Source organism: Coregonus clupeaformis, chromosome 13, assembly GCF_020615455.1.
Source record: "Coregonus clupeaformis isolate EN_2021a chromosome 13, ASM2061545v1, whole genome shotgun sequence".
Classification (NCBI taxonomy): domain Eukaryota; kingdom Metazoa; phylum Chordata; class Actinopteri; order Salmoniformes; family Salmonidae; genus Coregonus; species Coregonus clupeaformis.
In genome coordinates, this window is record NC_059204.1 from 20,868,514 (window position 1) to 20,883,954 (window position 15,441).

The 15,441-nt window shown below is 43.3% G+C and overlaps 1 pseudogene; it reads right to left on the reverse strand.

Annotated features, from left to right (window-relative positions):
* The window catches only part of LOC121579437, a 37,689-nt pseudogene extending 22,320 nt beyond the window's left edge, over positions 1-15,369 (reverse strand).
* Positions 15,370-15,441: the final 72 nt, after the last annotated feature.

The following is a 15,441-nucleotide window of genomic DNA, read 5'->3' on the forward strand; positions in this document are numbered from 1 at the left end:
CTCATGGGTGTCAATACTTACGTAAATGAGATATTTCTGTATTTCATTTTGAATAAATGTGCAAAAATGTCCCCCAAAAATGTTTTCACTTTGTCATTATGGGGTAATGTGTGTAGATGGGTGAGAGAAAAAATACATATAATCCATTTTGAATTCAGGCTGTAACACAACAAAATGTGGAATAAGTCAAGGGGTATGAATACTTTCTGAAGGCACTTGGCTCTAGAGACTGGGTAAACCATATTAATTAAATCACTTTTTGACAGCATCCCTTTTGATTTGAACAAAACTTTCCATACATGTTTGCCCATGGAAGAAGCGTCAGAAAGTGACTTTTTGGACCTGAATGACAAAACATTCAGGAGATAGAGGTTCTCAAAGTTGACCTATTTTGCATACCCCACTGTACCATGAGACATCCATGTCTTCATCCCTGGAAAAAATACACGGTTGAGTTTGATATAATTTAAGCTTACAAACAGGTTTAATAATTGCTTTTATTAAATTTGTTAACCTTTTAATGTCAACAATTACTGAGTTACAGTTCATATAAGGAAATCAGTCAATTGAAATAAATTCATTAGGCCCTAATCTATGTATTTCACCTGACTGGGAATACAGATATGCATCTGTTGGTCACAGATACCATTTAAAAAAAAGGTAGGGGTGTGGATCAGAAAACCATTCAGTATCTGGTGTGACCACCATTTGCCTCATGCAGTGCGACACATCTCCTTCGCATAGAGTTGATCAGGCTGTTGATTGTGGCCTGTGGAATGTTCTCCCACTCCTCTTCAATGGCTGTGCGAAGTTGCTGGATATGGCGGGAACTGGAACACGCTGTCGCATCCCAAACATGCTCAATGGGTGACATGTCTGCTGAGTATGCAGGCCATGGAAGAACTTGGACATTTTCAGCTTCCAGGAATTGTGTACAGATCCTTGAGACATGGGGCTGTGCATTATCATGCTGACAGCGATGGCAGCGGATGAATGGCACGACAATGGGCCTCAGGATCTCGTCACGGTATCTCTGTGCATTCAAATTGCCAACGATAAAATGCAATTGTGTTAGTTGTCCATAGCGTATGCCTTCCCATACCATAACCCCACCGCTTGTAGCATCATACCCAAGAAGACTCGAGGCTGTAATCGCTTATCGCTGCCTAACGTGCTTCAACAAAATACTGAGTAATACTTATGTAAATGTGATATCAGTTTTTTATTTTTAATACATTTGCTCAAATTTCTAAAAACCTGTTTTTGCTTTGTCATTATTTACATTTACATTTACATTTACGTCATTTAGCAGACGCTCTTATCCAGAGCGACTTACAAATAGGTGCATTCACCTTATAGCCAGTGGGATAACCACTTTACAATTATTATTATTTTTTTTTTATGTAGTGTTGTGGTGTCTCTCTTGTCGTGATGTGTGTTTTGACCTTTATTTTATTTTTGCCCCCGTCCCTGCAGGAGGCCTTTTGACTTTTGGTAGGCCGTCATTGTAAATAAGAATTTGTTCTTAACTGACTTGCCTAGTTAAATAAAGGTTAAATAAAACAAAATAAAATAGGACTTTGCCTGTGCTTAGCTCCATTCCGTTTCTTTCTTATCCTGAAAGACTCCCCAGTCCCTAACGATTGCAAGCATACCTATAACATGATGCAGCCACCACTATGCTTGAAAATATGGAGAGTGGTACTCTGTAATTGGATTTGCCCCAAACATAACTCTTTCTATTCAGGACAAAAAGTTACTTTAGTGCCTTGTTGCAAACAGGATGCATGTTTTGGAATATTTGTATTCTGTACTGGCTTCCTTCTTTCACTCTGTCAATTAGGTTAGTATTGTGGAGTAACTACAATGTTGTTGATCCATCATCAGTTTTTCCTATCACAGCCATAAACTCTGTAACTGTTTTAAAGTCACCATTGGCCTCATGGTGAAATTACATTTACATTTACATTTACGTCATTTAGCAGACGCTCTTATCCAGAGCGACTTACAAATTGGTGCATTCACCCTATAGCCAGTGGGATATTATGGGGTATTGTGTGTTGATTGATGAGGAGGGAAAAAAACTATTTAATCCATTTTAGAATAAGGCTGTAACGTAACACAAGTTGGAAAAAGCGAAGGGGTCTGAATACTTTCCGCACAATTTTTAAGACACATTTTGTCTTCTCCTCCTCTCCTGACTGCATGTGCTACCATAGAAATAGAATGAGTAGAACATGCATCCAAATTCAAGTCAATGATGGCATAATGGGTGGACTGGTGGCCATTGAGAGGGGGACTCCCTAAAAACACACCACTTCGATACAGCTACGACCAGAAGTGACTTTTCGTAGCAGGTTAAGAGAGTATTTTCCTAACCTTAACCTACTTTTCCCAACCTGCTCCGTTGATTCTCCTAACCTGCTGCTTAAGTTCTCCTAACCTGCTACGAAAAAGTCACTTCCGGTCATAGCGGTATCGAAGTGGTGTGTTTTTTTAGGGAATCTCCATTGCGAGGAGCATAGCAAGAAGTAAAAGCAAGTGTACCCATCAATATGTGCTGTGATTTGTTGATTAAACTCAACTGACATTACAAAACATACGTTCCATTGCATGAGCCACATCAGAATGAAATTATTCCAGAGTCACGGGGTAGGAGTTGTGTTCAAAAGTTGTGGAGTTGTGCTCACATTATGGGGGAAAAGTGGAGGGTTAAAAGGTGGAAACAAATAGTAGGATACCTTTCACTTTCACAATCCCCAGTGGCTGTAGCAGGAAATGATGGAGGTTCTCAGAACAGAACATCAGGTCTGTCTGCCGCGTGAGATTACACAGTGGCTCGCCAGGACAGGAGTGTCATGTGAACCTGACCTGGAACTGGCAGTAATAAGATGGTAGCGTGCCCAGATTGTCTGCCCCACAGTACATTGTTGGCGTTTCATAACCCCCTCACACCCCCCCCTCTCCATTTTATCATCTTGTGCACACAGAGACATGGATGAACTTTGATCTGAGTCAACGTTGTGTGTGAGTATGTGTGCTGAACTCTACACTACACCCATCCTATGCTATGACCCCACCTTGTACTAGTGGCTTCCCCCTTCTGTGTTTCTTGGTGCCTAAAGGACACACCCCCTAAACTACTCTTCAAGATCACCACCCCTACCTCCACCTCAGTGGATGCTGCTGAGGGGAGGACAGCTCATAATAATGGCCGGAATAGAGTGAATGGAATGGTATCAAACACAATGTGTTTGATACCATTCCATTCACTCCATTCCAGCCATTATTATGAGCCATCCTTCCCTCAGCAGCCTCCACTGCTCCACCTTCTCTGTCTCTGTCTCTGTCTCTCTCTCTCTCTCTCTCTCTCTCTCTCTCTCTCTCTCTCTCTCTCTCTCTCTCTCTCTCTCTCTCTCTCTCAATTACATGGATTTATTGGCATGGGAAACGTGTTTACATGTCAAAGCAAGTAAAATAAACAAACAAAAGTGAGAAGACAAAACAACATCAACAAAAAACTATTAGAATTTAACAGGAAATATTGCACCCAAAAAGGTTTAAAAGAGATAGACATTTCAAGTGTTATATTATCAGGATTTTAGCCATGTGCAACTGGTTATACTGTAGTACAAATAGTAGGGGAAGATTAATAACAGATAGATGTTGGTGGTATTTACATAGTTGTTTACTTGTTTGTGCTCCACTGGTTACCATTTTCTCATGGCTACAGGCCACAAATCTTGCTGCTGTGATTGCACATGGCAGATATGGGAGTTTTGTCAATGTTTGATTTGTTTTCAAATTCTTTGTGGAGCTGTGTGAAATATGTATCTCTAATGTGGTCATACATTTGGCAGGAGGTTAGGAAGCGCAGCTCAGTTTCCACCTCATTTTGTGGGCAGTGGGGACATAGCCTGTCTTCTCTCGAGACCCAGTTCTGCCCATGGCGACCTCTCTCAATAGCAAGGCTATGCTCACTGAGTCTGTACATTTTCTTAATTTTGAATCAGTCATAGTGGTCAGGTATTCTGCCACTGTGCACTTACTCTATGTTTAGGGCCAGAAAGCATTCCAATTTGCTCCGTTTTTTGGTTGATTCTTTCCAGTGTGTCAAATAGTTATCTTTTTGCTTTCTCATAATTTGGTTGGGTCTGATTGTGTTGCTGTCCTGGGGCTCTGTTTGCGTTTGTGAACAGAGCACCAGAACCAGCTGGCTGAGGGGACTCTTCTCTAGGTTCATCTCTCTGTAGGTGAGGGTTTTCTGGTGGAATGTGTGGGCATCGCTTCCTTTTAGGTGGTTGTAGAATTTAACAGCTCTTTTCTGGATTTTGATAACTAGCGGGTATAGTCCTAATTCTGCTCTGCATGCATTGTTTGGGGTTTTACATAGTAAACTAAGTATATTTTTGCAGAATTCTACATGCAGAGTTTCAATTGGGTGTTTTTCCCATTTTGTGAATTATTGGTTGATGAGTGGACCCCAGACCTCACAACCATAGAGGGCAATGATTCAAGTATTTTTAGCCAGATCCTAATTGGGACATAACGTTTTTTGTTCCTTTTGATGGCGTAGAAGGCCATTCTTGCTTTGTCTCTTAGATAGCTCACAGCCTTGTGGAAGTTACCTGTGGTGTTGATGTTTAGGCTGAGTTAGGTATAATTATGTGTGTGCTCTAGGGCAACGGTGTCTAGATATAATTTGTATTTGTTGTCCTGGCTACTGGACCTTTTTTGGAACACAATTATTTTTGTCTTACTGAGATTCACTGTCAGGGCCCAAGTCTGACAGAATCTGTGCAGAAGATCTAGGTGCTGCTGTAGGCCCTCCTTGGTTGGGGACAGAAGCACCAGATCATCTGCAAACAGTAGACATTTGGTTTCTGAGTCCAGTAGGGTGAGGCCAGGTGCTGAAGGCTGTTTTAGTGCCCTCGCCAATTAATTTATATACAGCATATGTTGAAGAGGGTGAGGCTCAAGCTGCACGGCCCTGAGGAAAGAAATCTCTGTGTTTATTGCCATTTTTGTGTGTACATTGATTTTATAATGTCATATGTTTTTCCCCCAACACCGCTTTCCATCAATTTGTATAGCAGACCCTCATGCAAAATTGAGTCAGAAGCTTTTTTGAAATCAACAAAGCATTAGAAGACTGCTTTTGTTTTCTTTGCTTTTCAATAAGAGTGTGCAGGGTGTATACGTGGTCTATCTTACAGTATTTTGGTAAGAAGCCAATTCGACATTTGCTCAGGACATTGTTTTCACTGAGGAAATGTTGGAGCCTGCTGTTGATGATTTTTCCCAAATTCCTGTTGACGCAGATTCCACTGTAATTATTGGGGTCAAATTTGTGGGGTGATCAGTCCTTGGTTCCAAATATTGGGGAAGATGCCAGAGCTGAGGATGATGTTAAAGAGTTTAAGTATAGCCAATTGGAATTTGTGGTCTGTATGTTTTATCATTTCATTTAGGATACCATCAACACCACCGTCCTGGGTTGGAGGGTTTGTATTTTGTCCTGTAGTTCATTAAATGTAATTGGAGAATACAGTGGGTTTTGGACTGGTCATCTTTAATAGCTGATTCTAAGATTTGTAGTTGATCATGTTTATGTTTTTGCTGTTTGTTCTTTGTTATAGAGCCAACAATATTTGAGAAGTGATTTATCCATACAGCTCCATTTTGGATAGGTGGCTCTCTGTGTTGTTGTTTGTTTAGTGTGTTCCAATTTTCCCATAAGTGGTTAGATTCTATAGATTATTCAATTACATTGAGATGATTTCTCATCAGCTGTTATTTGTTTTTTCTTAGTGTATTTCTGTATTCTTTTTGGCTTTTTGGATTTCTGTGTTTTTGGTTGGATATGTTTCTCAATTTCTTTCTTAGGGTTTTGCATTCTTCATCAAACCATTTGTCATTATTGTTTATTTTCTTAGGTTGTCTGCTTCACATTTTTATATTTGATAGGGAGGGTGAAAAGGTCAACATTACAGTTTGGCTTTCTACTGCCAAGTTTACACCTTCACTATTGCAGTGAAAAGTTTTGTCCAAGAAGTTGTCTGAGATTAGATTTGTTGTTGCCCAATAGTTTTTTGGTAGGCTTTGTGACGTCACGAGAGGCTACACAGCTTTCAGCGGGATTGCTCAAGTAGTGCAAGGAGACCAGGTTCAATCAAAACAAGGATTTTATTAAAGGTCTTGGGAAACTAACGAAAGTATAACACAATTCTGTTCTCTTGTGGCTCTTTAAGGGTTAACAGTTCAGGGATGTCTCTTCCACATCCAAAATCATACCTCTCCCTCGCTCAAATAACTTTTCCCCAGTCTTACTGTATTCCACGTTGCAGCTAGTGGCCAACCCAGCAAAACGTCCTTCCAAATGTCCCACACGTATTTCCACAGGTGCATATATCCAAAGGTGAGTATTTCCCAAAGGTAAGTATCTCCAAATCCTTATATTCCTCATGGAAGTGGACATGCAGCACTCTTGTCCTCCAGAGAGCCCAGGTTGGAGACTGTGTTACTTCACAACCCACCCACTCACTCTCAGTGTGTCTCTTCCCTTCAAAAACCTCCAGCTCATCAGCTCCTGATCTGTTTCAGCTGCGTGGGAAGATTGGCCATAGAGGGGTGGAGTTCCCGACCATACCAGCAGATGGAGCCATAGCTGTCTGGGTTTGCAGCCATCTCAGGGGGATGTAACGTCCCTCCAGGACACAGCCTCTCGTGACATCACACATCCCCCTCCTCGGGACCGACGTCCTCGTCGGGGTAAAGGCAGCGAAGAAGGCATCACGCCGGGAGAGGGCGTCCGCATTGCCGTGGTGCTTGCCAGCCTGCTCTCTCTTCAACTCCTCCACCTCTAGGACCAGGGACTCAGCCTCCTGTTGTCTCTCCTTGAGTTTCTTACTGAACGCATCAGCCTTGGTTTTAGCAGAGTTTAGCTTCTGTTGAGCAGCTTTCAGTTCCTTCTCTCTCTCTGCCTCCGCATTCTTCATCTTGTTCTCCAACACCTTGTACTTCTCCTCTGCCTTCTTCTGGACCTCCTTACTACTGCGCAGGGTCTCCTCACACTCCTCGATGGTCCTGCGCAGCCTCTCCAGCTCCTCCTGTTGCTTACGGAAGGAGCTCTGTTGGAGTTTAGCCTGGAGGATATCTAACTCTTCTGTCTTCATGTCTAACTGTTGCTTTAACAAACGATACCTCTCAGCGGTCCCCTTCAGACCAGACAGTTCTTTGTCCAGATTCTGTAGCTCCGTCTCTGTGTCGGTCTGGGCACCTGCCATCCCTATCAGAGCCCGGGCGGGAGTGAGTAATTCGGAGGATTGCACCGGAGCCTTCCCAGGATGAGTCTTGCCTCTCCGTTTCCGAGGTACTCGGGGTTTCCTCTCCTGAGACTCTCTCCAGAGTGGGTAAAAGGCTGGGCAGTCTCGTCCAATTAGGACAGGGACGGGGAGGGAATCAACCACCCCCGCCGTCGTGTGTATGGTTCCCCGTGTGCTGGTCATTGTAAGTTCAGTAATGGGGGTATTCTCTGGTGTCCCCATGGACACAGGAAACTGGGAGGACTTTCCCCGGGGTCAGACACGTTGGGCCCACCAAATCCTTACGCACCAGGGTGGCCCGGCTACCAGAATCCAGTAAGGCCTCCACATCATGGTGATTCACAGTTACCAGGCAGGTGGGGGGTCGATCTGGGCCGCCATCTACGACTCCCAAGAGCGAGGCAAAACGGTGTGTGGGTGCTGAGCTGGAGGACTCCGCAGTGGGCATAGGTTCATCGGCTGGTTTCCCACACTGCCAGGAGATATGTCCCATCTCCCCACACCGGTAACACTGTCGTGTTTCCCCCTCCTGGTGTACTCTTCTTGGACCCGCCTGGTTTCTGGCTCCCCCTGGAGCCGGGATAAGTCCTGACGTGGCTGGGTTCGAGACCTTGGGGTCCTTTGGACGGGTTCTTCCCATTTGTGGTGGGGCCGCACTCCTGGGGTCTTTTCGGGAAGCATTCAGCATCTCCGCTGTGGCCTGGTACTTTTCCACAGCTTCCACGGTCAGATCAGCCGTGGTCAAGGCCTGTTGACTGATGAACCGTTTTGCCTCATAAGGCAGGGCGCGTGAGGTAACGATCCACCACAACGGCCTCCACCACCGCCGCTGCTGTATTCCTCTGCGGATCCAGCCATTTCCTTGCGATTCGGACAAGTTCATGCATCTGCGCCGAGGAGGTTGGTCTGGTTGGAAGGTCCAACTGTGAAAGCGCTGGGCCATACCAAATTTTGTGAGTCCATATCTGCTGAGGATCTCAGACTTCAGGGCATCATAGTCAGTAACCTGGTCAGGGCCCAGGTCCCGGACAGCATTCAGCGCTTCCCCGGTTAGAAAGGGGGCTAACAGACCAACCCACTGTTGCTTGGGCCAGGCTTCCCTAGTGGCCGTGGCCTCAAATGCATGCAGGTATGCCTCAATGTCATCGGTAGCTCCCATCTTAGATATAAAGTCACTTGCCTTTATTGGGCGGGTATTTTGGACCACCCTCTGTCTCTGCAACTGCAATTCCTCTGCCTTCAGAAGGTTGGCTTTCTTTTGCTCCTCCAAGAGAGCCACGTTTGCTTGCATCTGGGCGTGCTGGCCAGCAACAAGGGCTTTCAATATGTCCTCCATTTCAGTCGGCGGGGAGCCTACGGCCAACTTGGAAAACTGGGTGATCAAACCTTCGGTATCCTCCTCTGCCATGCACTATTAACGCTTGAGCGTGCCCGTATTCTCCACCATCTGTGACGTCACGAGAGGCTACACAGCTTTCAGCGGGATTGCTCAAGTAGTGCAAGGAGACCAGGTTCAATCAAAACAAGGATTTTATTAAAGGTCTTGGGAAACTAACGAAAGTATAACACAATTCTGTTCTCTTGTGGCTCTTTAAGGGTTAACAGTTCAGGGATGTCTCTTCCACATCCAAAATCATACCTCTCCCTCGCTCAAATAACTTTTCCCCAGTCTTACTGTATTCCACGTTGCAGCTAGTGGCCAACCCAGCAAAACGTCCTTCCAAATGTCCCACACGTATTTCCACAGGTGCATATATCCAAAGGTGAGTATTTCCCAAAGGTAAGTATCTCCAAATCCTTATATTCCTCATGGAAGTGGACATGCAGCACTCTTGTCCTCCAGAGAGCCCAGGTTGGAGACTGTGTTACTTCACAACCCACCCACTCACTCTCAGTGTGTCTCTTCCCTTCAAAAACCTCCAGCTCATCAGCTCCTGATCTGTTTCAGCTGCGTGGGAAGATTGGCCATAGAGGGGTGGAGTTCCCGACCATACCAGCAGATGGAGCCATAGCTGTCTGGGTTTGCAGCCATCTCAGGGGGATGTAACGTCCCTCCAGGACACAGCCTCTCGTGACATCACAGCTTCTACACTACTTTCCTTCCATCTATAGCATTTCTTAATAGTATGCAGTTTGTTCGGCTTTGATGCCTCATGATCACTTAGGTCTAAGTCCCTCACAATCAAGTCCTAATATTCACCAATTAGTCTCAACAATTCCTGAAAGAATGTGTGGCCAAAATATCATATCATGTTGCAGACCTGGTGCGATTTCAGAGGGCAGAGAGAGAATGTCCAACAGGGGCAGACCTCTCAAAGCCTCTGGGGTCTAAGCGTTTATGGCCCCTAGTGACAGAGTAGGCCAATATATCAGGCCAGGCTGACTAGGCTCTGTTATGGTAAGAAAGGAGGAGTTTGATTTGTGGCTGGCTCACTGTTTGTTCTGACAGACACTGGGGGAGGTGGAGGGGCCAGGCAGAGCTTGATGTGCTGCTAATGGGCAGGCATGCTGGGTTCAGGGTCCTGGGCTGGCTGGGGGTAGTGCACTGCACCACACACTGTTTCTTCATGTTTGTTTTTACTTTTCACCATCAGCCCCTAATTTAAAACAAGGCAACAGTAAACAACTCGTCTATGGCAAGACGCACCATTCACCCAAGTTTAGTCAAAATCAGGCCAGTGGTGTCTGAGATATCGCGTGGGTTAGCTAGACTCATATCCCTGAGCATATGCACCAAATTTCATAACTCTGAGCTAAACAGATCAAGTGATATAAACATGTGTCCATTATAGCGCCACCGTGAAGTCTATATGAATGTTCTTGCAAATGTTGAGTCTTGACAATGTTTGCAACATGTGTACTACATTTTGTTACAATACGAATACACTTGACTGATTTACTGTGCATTCAGAAAGTATTCAAACCCCTCGACTTTTTCCACATTTTGTTATGTTACAGCTTTATTCTAAAATGGATTAAATAAAACAAATCCTCATCAATCTACACACAATACCCCATAATGACAAAGTGAAAAAATATTTAGACATTTTAGCAAATGTATTACAAATAAAAAACAGAAATATCTTATTTACATAAGTATTCAGAACCTTTGCTATGAGACTAGAAATTGAGCTCAGGTGCACCCTGTTTCCATTGATCATCCTTGAAATGTTTCTCCAACTTGATTGGCGTCCACCTCTGGTCAATTCAATTGATTGGAATGACTTGCCTGGTTGGTAGTATCATGCTGGGGAGATGTTTTTTAGCGGCAGGGACTGGGAGACTAGTCAGGATCAAGGGAAAGATGAACGGAGCAAAGCACAGAGAGACCCTTGATGAAAACCTGCTCCAGAGCGCTCAAGACCTCAGACTGGGGCGAAGTTTCACCTTCCAACAGGACAACGACCCTAAGCACACAGCCAAGACAACGCTTTGGGACAAGTCTATGAATGTCCTTGAGTGGCCCAGCCAGAGTCCGGACTTGAACCCGATCAAACATCTCTGGAGAGACCTGAAAATAAATATCTTTTTTTTTTTTAAGGGAAATGTTTTGTCCATTAAAATAACATCAAATTGATCAGAAATACAGTGTAGACATTGTTAATGTTGTAAATGGCTATTGTAGCTGGAAACGGCTGATTTGTCTCTAACCAGAATAGAAAGAGGAGTGGGAGGCCCCGGTGCACAACTGAGCAAGAGGACAAATACATTAGTGTCTAGTTTGAGAAACAGATGCCTCACAGGTGCTCAACTGGCAGCTTCATTAAATAGTACCCGCAAAACACCAGTCTCAATGTCAACAGTGAAGAGGCGACTCCGGGATGCTGACCTTCTAGGCAGAGTTGCAAAGAAAGGGCCATATCTCAGACTGACCAATAAAAAGAAAAGATTAAGATGGCCAAAAGAGCACAGACACTGGACGGAGGAAGATTGGAAAAAAAAGTGTTATGGACAGACAAATCAAAGTTTGAGGTGTTTGGATCACAAAGAAGAACATTTGTGAGATGCAGACCAAATGAAAAGATGCTGGAGGAGTGCTTGATCCCATCTGTCAAGCATGGTGGAGGCAATGTGATGGTCTGGGGGTGCTTTGGTGGTGGTAAAGTGGGAGATTTGTACAGGGTAAAATGGATCTTGAAGAAGGAAGGCTATCACTCCATTTTGCAACGCCATGCCATACCCTGTGGACGGCGCTTGATTGGAGCCAATTTCCTCCTACAACAGGACAATGACCCAAAGTACAGCTCCAAACTATGCAATAACTATTTAGGGAAGAAGCAGTCAGCTGGTATTCTGTCTATAATGGAGTGGCCAGTACAGTCACCGGATCTCAACCCTATTGAGCTGTTGTGGGAGCAGCTTGACCGTATAGTACGTAAGAAGTGCCCATCAAGCCAATCCAACTTGTGGGAGGTGCTTCAGAAAGCATGGGGTGAAATCTCTTTAGATTACCTCAACAAATTGACAACTAGAATGCCAAAGGTCTGCAAGGCTGTAATTGCTGCCTATGGTGCTTCAACAAAGTACTGAGTAAAGGGTCTGAATACTTACAGTACCAGTCAAAACTTTGGACACACCTACTCATTCAAGGGTTTTATTTATTTTTACTATTTTCTACATTGTAGAATAATAGTGAAGACATCAAAACTATGAAATAACACATATGGAATCATGTAGTAACCAAAATAGTGCTAAACAAATCAAAACATATTTTATATTTGAGATTCTTCAAAGTAGCCACCCTTTGACTTGATAACAGCTTTGCACCCTCTTGGCATTCTCTCAACCAGCTTCATGAGGTAGTCACCTGGAATGCATTTCAATTAACAGGTGGGCCTTGTTAAAAGTTAATTTGTGGAATTTCTTTCCTTCTTAATGTGTTTGAGCCAATCAGTTGTGTTGTGACAAGGTAAGGGTGGTATACAGAAGATAGCCCTATATGGTAAAAGACCAAGTCGATATTATGGCAAGAACAGCTCAAATAAGCAAAGAGAAACGACAGTCCATCATTACTTTAAGACATGAAGGTCGGTCAATACGGACAATTTCAAGAACTTTGAAAGTTTCTTCAAGTGCAGTCGCAAAACCCATCAAGCGCTATGATGAAACTGGCTCTCATGAGGACCGCCACAGGAAAGGAAGACCCAGAGTTACCTCAGCTGCAGAAGATAAGTTCATTAGAGTTACCAGCCTCAGAAATCGGCAAATAACCTCAGATTGCAGCCCAAATAAATGCTTCACAGAGTTCAAGTAACAGACACATCTCAACGTCAACAGTTCAGAGGAGACTGCATGGTCAAATTGCTGCAAAGAAACCACTACTAAGGACACCAATAAGAAGAAGAGACTTGGATGAGCCAAGAAACACGAGCAATGTTACATATTACTTCAACTACCTCAACTAGCCGGTGCCCCCGTACATTGACTCTGCACCGGTACCCCCCTGTATATATAGCCTCCCTACTGTTATTTTATTTTACTTCTGCTCTTTTTTTCTCAACACTGTTGTTTTATTCTACTTTTTTATTAAAAATAAATGCACTGTTGGTTAAGGGCTGTAAGTAAGCATTTCACTGTAATGTCTGCACCTGTTGTATTCGGCGCATGTGGCCAATAAAATTTTATTTGATAGACCGGTGGAAATCTGTCCTTTGGTCTGATGAGTCCAAATTTGAGATTTTTGGTTCCACCCGCCTTGTCTTTGTGAGACGCAGAGTAGGTGAACGGATGATCTCTGCATGTGTGGTTCCCACCGTGAAGCATGGAGGTGGTGGTGTGATGGTGCTTTGCTGGTGACACTGTGATTTATTTAGAATTCAAGGCACACTTAACCAGCATGGCTACCACAGCATTCTGCAGCGATATACCATCCCATCTGTTTTGCTCTTAGTGGGACTATCATTTGTTTTTCAACAGGACAATGACCCAAAACACACCTCCAGGCTGTGTAACGGCTATTTGACCAAGAAGGAGAGTGATGGAGTGCTGCATCAGATCCCCCAACCTCAACCCAATTGAGATGGTTTGGGATGAGTTGGACCGCAGAGTGAATGAAAACTAGTAACCAAGTGCTCAGCATATGTGGGAACTCATTCTAGCATTCCAGGTGACTACCTCATGAAGCTGGTTGAGAGAATGGTGTGTCCAAACTTTTAACTGGTACTGTATGTAAATGTGATAGTTGTTTTTTATTTTTAATAAATGTGAAAAAAATGAAAAAAACTGTTTTTACTTTGTCATTATGGGGTATTGCGTGTAGATTGTTGAGGGGAAAAAAACTACTTAATCAGTTTTAGAATATGGCTATAACGTAACAAAATGTGCCAGACCACGCCCCGTGAATGTATATTGGTCATGTTGTTTTAGGTACTAGTCTGGAAAATATTGTGTTGAGAGACCTTTGTCCATAGATGCCACTTATCAAATGTCGTGCAGATCGGTCATTCGGTACCAGATGTGTAGCATTTTAAGTGTTTTTCACAAAATTCAAAATTGCGGAAAATCCATCATGCGGACCATATGGGTCCCTAAGGAGAGGGACCTATGTTCTGAATTTCATGACTTTAGGTCAGATGGGGTGAGGGGCGTGACCTTTCGAAGTTGTTATTTTCAATCTCCTGTTATAGCGCCATCATCTAGCCAATTAGTGTAATTGTGTAAATGCCAGATCTCTATGGCAAGATGCCTCATTCACCCAAGTTTTGTCAAAATCAGGCCAGTGCTATCTGAGATATTGCGTGCAACTAGTTCGTACTAACGGACAGAGACAGATCCACAGTCCCCTCCCCGATTTCATCGTGGGGGACAAAAATCACATTATGGGTTAGGCTTAATAAATTGACCATCGGTTGACTGTTCTGACAAGGTTACTTATAACAACGATTTTATGCTAAGCAGGCACTTCTTATTTAAAACAGCAGATTACTTTCTAAACCTAGATCAATGGCTGTTTTTAAAAGGAATGTGTGGGACTGGTTGGCCAGTATGTTCTGATAATTGTGCTGAAGATTGCCTACTTGCTAGCCTCGCTGACAGAGACAACTTACTTGCAGTCATGTATAGTGACTCTGGAGGCTGGTATTCCCAACACTGCACAGCTGCCTAGAAGCTCTTCTCGACGCTGTACACCTTGATTGTAGTAATTGCCTAGGTAATTATTTTGAGAAAACCAAATTACTTTATATGTTGTCATTTAAAGCATTGCTACATGGCTATATAACGACATATAAAGGAATTAACACAAAAAAGTTACATTCACCGAAAAATGTTGTAGACTTCCGACCTGTGCATAGCAGTAATGTTAATGTTATCCGGGATCCTTGGGACGTGAGCGATTCATTAGAGGTGGAAAATAGTCATTTTTTTGGTTGCTTGTACATTTTTATTTAGACCTTTTTTTAGAAGTACATACCGGCCGTGACGGCAGTAAATGACGATAGTTAGTAATCGAAACTCAATTTTTGGTGAGTAACGCCCGTATTTTGACATTAAGCTTGAAAAGCTGTTGCATGGCAAACTGAAAGGCTGCTTCCTGGGCTTAAAGGAGATTCGCCATATCAATGTCTCCTGTAAAGCCAGATTCTGGTTCAGGAATACATAGGCTACTCAAACAAATCAAAACCATAAGCTGTTTTCTATTGTAAACCCACCTTGAGATAAACACACTAAATGAACAGAGACATTTAGTTCCACGAGTCTTAAAATTGCTGGTGCAAAGAACATACATTCATCATCTGGATGGGCAGTTAAAAAGAGTGCTCGAACATCGCCAGACAAATCGCTTGTTTGAGACGAGTTGAATTGCTTGTCTCTACATAACATAAATTTAAACAATTGTTTACGTGACTTTGCTGAATTCTGCCTTTAGTAAATGCATTTTATCCAAACAAAGTAGGACAAAAGTGCTACGAAAATTACAAATAAAACATGCACTATTTTCTTTACCGTTCTTATAAACATTCCGCATTTTCAAAGTCTCATTTTCCAAAGGTTCCGCCAAAAGTAAATATTCTGCTACATTTCCTGTTTCTGGAACGCAACATAACATTTGAACACCCGACCATGTATAATATCTAGTTACAAATACACAGAAAATTGGCATAAGTAAACGAATATC